Raw genomic sequence first — 7928 nt, 5'->3', positions numbered from 1 at the left:
GTGCCGCACCTGAAGGGGTTAATTGTGCGTATCATATCCCCCTGTAAGAGATCCGGGGCTGCCAGGCAGCAGACCCCCTCCCTCCCCAGTTTGAATATCATTGGTGGCCAGTGTGCGGCCCCCCCCCTCCCTCCCTCTATTGTATTTATCATTGGTGGCACAGTGTGCGGCCCCCCCTCCCTCCCTCTATTGTATTTATATAATTGGTGGCACAGTGTGCGGTCCCCCCCTCCCTCCCTCTATTGTATTTATATCATTGGTGGCACAGTGTGCGGCCCCCCCTCCCTCCCTCTATTGCATTTATATCATTGGTGGCACAGTGTGCGCCCCCGGCCCCCCCCCCCTCCCTCTATTGTATTTATATAATTGGTGGCACAGTGTGCGGCCCCCCTCCCTCCCTCTATTGTATTTATAATTGGTGGCCCAGTGTGCGGCACCTGAGGGGTTAATTGTACGGATCACAGCCCCCTGTAAGAGATCGGGTGCTGCCAGGCAGCAGGGGACAGTCATGTACACAGTTCTCAGTATATTCTAACTAGAAGCATCCCCATCACCATGGGAACGCCTCTGTGTTAGAATATACTGTCGGATCTGAGTTTTCACGAAGTGAAAACTCAGCTCTGAAAAAGCTTTTATGCAGATGGATCTTCGGATCCCGAAAATACGGGTGGACAGCACTCCTTAGTAATAATGTTTCGGGTGCTCATCTCCAGGAGGGGAGGTAAAAAGCCCCTAGTAAAGCAACTCGTAGGTATCCAGAAAAAAAAAAAAAAATGGAGACAGCACGCCCAAAGGGTGCAAAAAGTGGAATTAATTCCAGATGCAACGTTTCGGCTGTGTGTTAGCCTTTTTCAAGCATCGGATCTTCGGATCCATCTGTATGAAAGTAACCTACGGCCACGGATGCCAATCTTGTGTGCATCCGTGTTTTTTCACGGACCCATTGACTTGAATGGGTCCCTGAACCGTTGTCCGTCCAAAAAATAGGACAGGTCATATTTTTTTGACGGACAGGATACATGGATCACGGAGGCGGATAACAAAGGGTGCATTTTCCGAGTTTTCAAATGACCCATTGAAAGTCAATGGATCCGCAGAAAATCACAGAAAACGGAACAACGGCCACGGGTGCACACAACGGTCGTGTGCATGAGGCCTTACAGAGATGGCATTGGCTTCCCTTGTCTCTCCTTGGCAGATGTCAGCTCATCAAAATGATGAGCTTCTCTAAATTACTTTACCCCCTCCAAACGCTCCCGATTCTACTGAAACATGCTGATGTTACTGCTTTGGATAGGGCATTTACCACCTTCCTGTGGTCTGGCCGACGACCCCGCATCTCTCTCTCAAAGCTTATGTTATGGAAACCAGAGGGAGGGGTGAAATTCCCGAACATAAGGGGATACAAATTATCTTGCCTTCTGAGACATATCTCGAATTGGGTACACAAACTGACCACTTTTCAAATAGAGAGCTGGAACAAAACCTAGTGACCCCGTGGAATATAGTGGCATGCCTCCATTCCAATCTGGCCTCGCTTCCCAAGGATATCAAAACCTCACTCTTATTAGGGGATACGGTGGCAGCTTGGAAGGTGATTAGGAAAACAGTTGGTTTGCCTCGTTCGATCTCTAAGTGTATGCCACTGTGGGAACATCCTGAGTTCCCCCAGGGGAATTGCACAGGACTCTCTGAGCTGTGGGTGTCTAGAGGGTTGGTCAGGGCGGAACATCTGATGCACCGAGAGGAGAAACGATGGCTGACCCCTAAGGAACTGAAGAAAAAAATACGCCCTGCCTGATTCCCATTTCCTGCTGATTATGCAGACTCTGGGTTTCTGTACACACAGGTTACGAGACTTGTCAAAGGAGGCGATTAAGAACTCCTTTGATGATATTCTCAGTTTCTCTCCTCAAACAGGATCCCTTTCAAGGTTATATGGGGCACTCTCAGGCAACTTCAAGCCATCCACTCTGTTTAAGAAGTGGGAACACATCACCATGGATGATGAGATCGGGGAATAAATCCTGGAGGGCTGGGGCAAGGTCCGCCAGTGTGTGATAAGCGAAACGTGGCGTGAAACATTTTAAAATGATGCACCACGCAATTTTTGGTTTTAATTTTCCAGCCTCTCCTCAATTCCCGGATCACATCACTCATTGTCCTAATTGCAGAGTCTCGGCAACTGACTTATGCGTTTAGCTCATCCAGCAGGCTGTTCTACTGCCATTCACCGCCAGACCCTATTGACTATAATGGTATCCAGCCAATTTCCGTCATGAGCGCCGGGTTTCGGATGGACAAAAACCGCTGCACCTTTACTGGAACAGCTTGTTGGATCAGTTAAACGCAGATATGAATATAAATTCTTTGTGCAGTTCTTTTGTACGGATTTAAACCTTTTCAGCACAAGGGTGAAATCTGAGGCAACTGCATCAAATCCATACCAAAAACTGCAAGTAACATGTTTTTTTGTTTGTTTGTTTTTGTGGATTTGGTACTGAAAAGCACAGAAATCTGCATGGATACCTGTGTGGCTTTTCTGTTTGGAAACTTCCACCTGTGTGCAGGTACCCTTAAGTCACGATCTGTACTCTCTCTGCTGCAGGCTTAAAAGCTAAAACCTCCCAGCATTTCCTTCCTCAATTGATTTATACTGTGGCCACTGTACAGTAATCGGAAGTAGGAAAAATGATCTTTCCTCCCCTCCTCTTAAAGGGGATTTTACTGTAATTAATAAAATTACTAAAAATACTAAAAGATTACTTTATTATAAATACATGTATATTCCCAAATACCTTTCATTAGTTATAATAACTTGTTTTGTCTGGGATCATCAGGGGAAATAAAATGTCCGCCGTCCTATTAGTACACATAAAACCTGTCCTAATCACACAGCAGGACAAGTTACCTCACAGCAGTGAGCTGAAGAGCTGCCTCATCCTCCTCTCGAGTTCATGAGGAGACATTAAGTACAGAGAGGAGGTGGGGTTAATGAGCAGCAGCTCTTGTATGCAGTCTCCATTACCACAGTCTGTCCTGTCCGTCCTCTATACTTCATGTCTCCTCATGAATTCCAATACTCCATTTCTAATCTAACACAACCCTTTAGGCCGGGTTCACATCACCATTTATTTTTCTGTTCTTCTGATCCGTGAGAAGAACAGAAAAATAAATGTTGGTCACAACACGGCTTTATATGTGTGCAGCAAAATACTGTAAAACTGGAAATGAAGAGCATGTTCAGGAGCTGCAGAAGGAACTCACAAGTCACGCGCTGGTGACATGCTTAATTAAATCAGTCACACTACATACAAATCTCTCAAACTTACTGAGTTTCTTTTAACCAGTGATAATCCTTGGTAAAATTGTGTAGGCAGGCGAAGGAGAGGTCTACTGCGGAGAGAAAGCCATGACCCAATATAGTAAGCAGCTTCTGAAATGGCAAGGGCCAGCTCCTTCGCCTTACATTGGCAGAAAAGGGACCCCTACTTCTGGGACCCTCATGCAGCATGTCCACCCATGAGTGTGATGGCTAGATTTACAGACAAACAGAGTGTATTGATTTAATGGAACACATGCACACATACAATAGGTTTTTGTAGGTCTTTTCAAAACTTTTCTAAAACACTAGGAAAGAGAGAATAGACTTGCTTCTGTAGTAAACAGATGAGGAATCACTAGAGTAAGGTGTCACTCTGGCATTCGTCATGGAAGTTAACCTTGGAGGTATCACTTGTTGTAGTTTGTTTTATTCCTTGTACTTACACCAGGAATGTGATAAAGAGATAAGCAGTTATTTATACATGCCTTCAGCACAAGAAAATGGACTATCTAGAGCTATGTACCTCTGAGCAATTGCATTTATGAATCCAATCTAAAAGTACAAATAAGGACTCGTGATAAAAATAAAAAAACGTATTTAGAAGAATATTTCCTAATATAACTATTACCACACAGGCACAAGTTTTGTAAGTGCTTGGTCACCATAACCTGAAATGTTATACAAATGTGACATTTTGACCTATTAAAAAACCTCTGCATTATACATCCTTGATCTAATTTTGGATATCCCAGTTTTTATTGGCATAGTAAATGTGGATAAGAAAACAAGTAAAAATTAATTAATATGGGCATATCCACAAGATATTCTACGGTATAAATTTTTGATGGGTATGGGTCCAACCTCCAGGACCCCTGTTTTTATTACAACTGAGGATCCCAGCAGTTAGACCTGTTCCTATCAAGCATTCTTGATTTGGCATTTCTCACTGTCGTTTCACATCATTAGACATTATCAAAGTCCTTTTGCCTGACCCTGTAATCTCAAGCCTGCGCTGTATGTTATATGATATGTGCATGTACATGTTTGTGAATGGTTTTTATTGGTTGAGGGAGAGTGTTTGCAGTATCCTGACACCATAGCCTATACCCCGTAAAATACTAACACCATTGCATTTAAAGGGAGTCTATTAGCACTTTTGATCATGCTAAACTAGTGAGAGCACTAGGTGGGGGATGGGGAAAGCAGTGCAAACCTACCTTTTTGTAGAGCTGTTCTCATAAGGAGTAGTGAGAATATGAAGTTTTATTTTGCCAAATTCTGCTTTTTCAAGTACCCAGAGTGGGGCTTAAAGGGGTTGTCCACTTTTTTTTTTTTTATCTTGATGACCTAGCCTCTGGATATCAGATCGACCAATCTGATATTGATGATCTATCCTGAGGCTAGGTCATCAATATAAAAAAAAAAGTGGACAACCCCTTTAACTGTGAAGTGCTCTCTGAATGGAGCTGCTTTAAAGACCCTCCACTCTGCTGTGAGTGACGGCTGTGGCATCAAATTTGGCGACCACTACAGCCACAACTCAGAGCAGAAGGGAGGGGTTCTGAAGCAGCTCAATACAGAGATCACTTCGCAGTGAAGCCCCATCCTGGGCACTTGGAAGAACACAATTTAGCAGAATCTAACTTCATATTCTCGGTACACCAGATCCGAAAAGCTTCACAAAAGGTATGTTTGTATTGCTGTCTCCAGGCCTCATCTAGAGTTGTCAGCAGTTTAGCATTAATAAAACTGCTTATAGACTCCCTTTAAGCTACACAAAACATCACCATTTAGCTTTCTGTTCTTCTGAACTGTCAGAAAAAAATAATAATAATAAAAACAGAATCCTGTTAAAAAAAAAAAAATTATGACGGAAATGGCTCAAACGGATGCCAACTGATGAAACAGAATGTTTTTCTTTTTTTTTGTTTTTTTTTTCATACAGGATACAGTTTTTTTTCCCCCCTCTTCTGACCAATCAGAAGAACAGAAAGCTAAACAGTGATGCGAACTCAACCTAAACCAGCGAAATCTGTGTACTCATGTGCTAGTTTTTTGTTTTGTTTTTCCTCCAAAGCTGGTCATCCTTCACCACTCATAACGGGATATCTCAATCCAAAATGAAATATAAGGAAAGTTCATCTATGTTTACTTATAGTCTCTTCAAAGTAAGGCTTCCAATTTAATTTCCTAATCTTTAGGTACTCTTTAAAAGGAATGTATCATCAGAAAATGACCTATTGTTTTCATCGGATTCTCATCAGAAAATTTGGAAGAAGAAAAAAACTTGCAACAGCAGGATTACAATGAAAAGTAATAAAGACCATATAGTATCCACCATAGACAGTCGGGGACGTGACTGGTATAGCTTGATAGAGCTGCACAATAACCCCTGCACAAGACACAGAGCATGCTCAGAACACTCTTTACTTGTTTAGTAGTGACAGATCGCGGCCAATTTCTTATCGCCTCTATTTTTGTTTACTTGGGGTTTGATCACTTCGCACCCAATGACATACCCCAGGTATTTTGTCTCCTTTAACCCTATCGCGCATTTTTTTTGTGTTAGCAGATAGTCCAGCTTTCCGAAGGGAGTCTACTACAGCCTGCACATTGGTCAGGTGACTTTCCCAGTCGGTATTGTCCAGGTAAGTACGCAGCACAATGTCCATTAGCCTTTGGAAAGTGGCAGGGGCGCAATGCAGACCAAAGGGTAACAGCTTATACTGGTATAGCCCCTCCGGTGTAATGAAGGCATTTTTTTCTTTGGCAGCCTGCATTAAGGGTACCTGCCAGTACCCTTTGGTGAGGTCCAAAACTGAAAAATACCCGGCTTGTCCTAACCTCTCAATCCAGCATAAAGGCAGGGCAGAGTGCTGGTTGCAGTGTGCGATTGCATTTTGTGTTTTTGCGTTTGTATCTGTATTTCGCCATAGCAATCTGCACCTGCTAGGGGTTGTGCTGAATCCCCCATATTTTTTCTTTGTAGTATATATTGGAGGCGTGGCGATCTCCAAGCAGTCATGCACACCTGACCAGTTACTATGCCCTGGAGGCTGGTTTTAAAGTCAGTATAAAACTGAGTCTGCTTACATAGCACCTACCAGTAGCCATTAGGCTCCAGGAGAAGTATATAGTGGGCTCAGCATGCATGTTGGTACTTGCATCCCTGGATCCGATGCAAGCTGTAATGGCACCGGACGGGGTTAAAAGCAGAGTGTGCTTGGCGTGCATGCTGTACCTGCGCTCCCTGGACTTTGTGTGGCTGTCATGGCCCATAAAAGGTAGGAACTAGCGTTAGGGACCACTCATTAAGGCGACCTTGACGTGGTGAGTGGCTTATTACGCTTTGGCCAAAATGTACACCAATGCCTTATTCAACATCCAGCATAAAGGCAGGGCAGAGTGCTGGTTGCAGTGTGTGATTGCATTTTGTGTTTTTGCATTTGTATCTGTATTTCGCCATAGCAATCTGCACCTGCTAGGGGTTGTGTGGGCTGAATCCCCCATATTTTTTCTTTGTAGCTGCAACATAAGCTGCACCTCCTCTGAGATGGCTTGTCGCAGAGCTTCAGGTACCCGGTATGGTTTTAACCAGACTTTTGCCTGAGGCGCAATGACAATATCATGCTGCATTATGGAAGCGTGTCCAGGGAGGTCCGCGAACACAACTGTGTTCCGACTAACGAACTCCCTGGCCTCTAGAGTCTGTTTAGAGAATAGGCTGTCAGCAATTTTTACTGTGGCAGCCGCTTCTCTTGCATCAGACCGAGGGTCCGGAACCTCTTCTCCTAGAAAACCCGGCTGCGGGCTGTCTTGAGTACAGGTTTCCCTATCTTTCCATGGTTTGAGTAAATTCATATGGTAAACCTGCTTCGGCTTTCGACTCCCTGGCTGGTGTACCTTGTAGTTTACATCTCAAATTTTCTCGAGTACCTCGTAGGGCCCCTGCCACCTAGTCAGGAATTTACTGCCCACGGTCGGCACCAGAACCATAACCCGATCACCCGGGTTAAAAATCCGGACCCGAGCCTGCCGATTATAGACCCGACTGGGCTTGCTGAGCAGCCTCCATATGCTCCCTAACAAGAGGCAACACTGTCTATCCAATCTTGCATCTGGGTAACGTACTCAATGATACCTTTATGTGGAGTGGATTGTTGTTCCCACGCCTCTTTGGCTACGTCCAAGAGACTGCGAGGGTGTTTGCCATATAGGAGTTCGAAGGGCAAGAACCCAGTAGAGGCCTGGGATATCTCTCGCACTGCGAACATGATATAGGGCAGAAGGAGGTCCTAGTCCTTCCCGTCTTTAGACACTACCCTTTTCAACATATTTTTTAATATTTGGTTAAACCTTTCTACCAGACCGTCCGTTTGCGGATGGTAAACGGACTTCCGTAGTTGTTTTATGTGCAGCTACTTAGAGTTCCCTCATCACCTTGGACATAAAAGGGGTCTCCTGGTCGGTCAGAACCTTGTTAGGTAGTCTTACTTGGGAAAACATCTCCATTAACTCCTTAGCTATGAGTTTGGTCGATGTATGTCGCAGTGGCACCGCCTCCGGGTACCGAGTGGCGTGGTCTAGGATGACTGAGATGCGT

This window comes from Bufo gargarizans, chromosome 2, assembly GCF_014858855.1.
Source record: "Bufo gargarizans isolate SCDJY-AF-19 chromosome 2, ASM1485885v1, whole genome shotgun sequence".
Classification (NCBI taxonomy): Eukaryota; Metazoa; Chordata; class Amphibia; order Anura; family Bufonidae; genus Bufo; species Bufo gargarizans.
The sequence above is the reverse complement of the archived record's forward strand: the minus strand, read 5'-3'. Positions refer to the sequence as shown.